Source organism: Phragmites australis, chromosome 20 (genome assembly GCF_958298935.1).
Source record: "Phragmites australis chromosome 20, lpPhrAust1.1, whole genome shotgun sequence".
In the NCBI taxonomy this organism is placed as follows: Eukaryota; Viridiplantae; Streptophyta; class Magnoliopsida; order Poales; family Poaceae; genus Phragmites; species Phragmites australis.
The window spans coordinates 11,595,467-11,597,598 of NC_084940.1; positions in this window are offsets into that span (position 1 = coordinate 11,595,467).

The following is a 2,132-nucleotide window of genomic DNA, read 5'->3' on the forward strand; positions in this document are numbered from 1 at the left end:
CCACCGTGATGGTAATGTTCATAGTGGGCACGACAAGCTTGCACACCTTGCTTTCTGTGATGTCATCCACGGGGTAACGGGCTAATTCTTCTTCTCCAAACCCCGCGGACGCGCAGCTGCTCCAACGACCACCAGGGCTCACAACATTTTCTTCGCCTTGCTGCTGTCTGATTCGTTGCTGAAATGATTCTTTGATTTCTCTGATTTTGGCGTCTGTCATCTGATGTTCTTGCACAAGTTCTTGTCGCACTACAGCCAGCAGGTCTTCCAGCTCTTCTCTCCTTCTCTTCCGACTCCTATAACTTTCGGCGGAATCTGGGAATCCCTCTTTCCAGGGCACCACACCCTTGCCTCTGGTGCGACCTGGGTGCTCCTTGGTTCCTAGTGCCAAGGTTAACTGGTCGTTCTCCCTATCCGGCCTGAAAGAGCCTTGGGAAGACTGGGTGTGGGCATCTGCAATTCTCTGCATCACTTCCTGTTCTCTATTGCTTTTGAAGTTCAGACTGCCATCTGCCGCCAAGGTCACCCCTCTCACGTACAGATAGTGCTTCACCCGTTCAATCCAGGGAGCCGTCTGAGGTTTGGCACCACTGCGGGTTACCTGTTCTTCCATCTCATCCCACTCATCGTATTTCCTCACGTACCCACGCGAGCCAGTTCTGTGGGGGTACACGTTCTTCTTGGAGTTGGCTTTGTTGATCTTGCTTAGTCTTTGTGCTTCCTCTGAACGCTTGTGCTCTATGAAATCGTTCCAGAATGATTGCACCATCGGATAATGGTCCCATTTTGGTGTCCGGCCCACCAAGCCATAATTTCTCCACAGCTTACCCTTGAAATTCTTGGACGCGATGGACATTGTTGATAGGACACGACTCTTCTCTTTCGCCATGCTACATCCTTCAAGGAACTCAAACTTTGCCAACAACTTGCCCCACATAAGATCCTTGATATTTTCGGGAACCACCAACACATCATCCCGTCTGCCTCTCCAAGTTTTGTATGTGACTGCGACATGGTCCCTCACCAGACACCCGATTGCTGTCTTGTACGGGCCCAGAATAACTTTTGGTCTCGTGGGCTCCCCGACTGCATTGACCTCCGCGATGATGAAACGTCCCTCAGGCATCCTGCTGGGACCTCATCCACTCCTCTCTTCTCCAGTCATCTCGTCACCACCCAGAGCATCAGCATCAGGGTCGATCTGACCCTCCGATGCATCACCTTCGGCCGTGCCCTGCGCAGCCTCAGCGGCTGTCTCTAACTCAAACTGTTCCATGTTCAAGTACAACCTCGGGCTACCGCCCCATGTCTGGTCCAGCTCCATGTTTGCAGGCTCATCATGTACTGAGGCTGGAGCCGGACTTGAGGGACCTTGTATCGGAGGGGGGACGGGGCGGGGCCGTGCACGGCGGTTGGATTTCGTACGTGTCATTCCTACATCAACATTGTACACACAAGAAGCACTTGATTTAGAGATAATCTAAAACCGAATGCTATACTGGAACATAGAAGAAATGAGGAGAAAGGGACGTAAAATGCAAGGGCATAAGGCATACAGAAATGCAAAAGTACAACATATTGATCAGGTCCATAAGTACAACATACATAAGTTTCAGTTATGCAAGTGTTCATAGCTAGAGTACAGAACACATAATAATCAGGTCCACACAAGCATTATACATTCAAACTACTCGTCGCTATCATCACTCGGCAACCACCAGTACTCATCGCCCTCAATGTGGCCAACATCATCGCCCTCAACGTAGTCATAAGGAACCACGTTGTTCGGGTCCACGCTAGAATCCACATCATCGCCCTCAAGGTGGCCAACATCTTGACGGTCCAGCACCTCGGCCGATTGAATGGACAACTTCTGAAGCCTTCTCACTACCTCCTCAATTTGGAGTACAAGCCGGTTCGCATCCATAGAGCACTTGCACGAACAGGGATCGAAGCTTTCCTTAGCCATCTTCCTTAGGTCTACAACTATATCATCAATCTTTTCGATGGTCCACGCCCAACCATTAGTCATTGTTCTACAAACATGGTCAGATATAATTAATGCTATTCACTATACCATATAATCTAGATGCTTTGCACCATAGTGGGAAATAATCTAGATGCTTTGCACC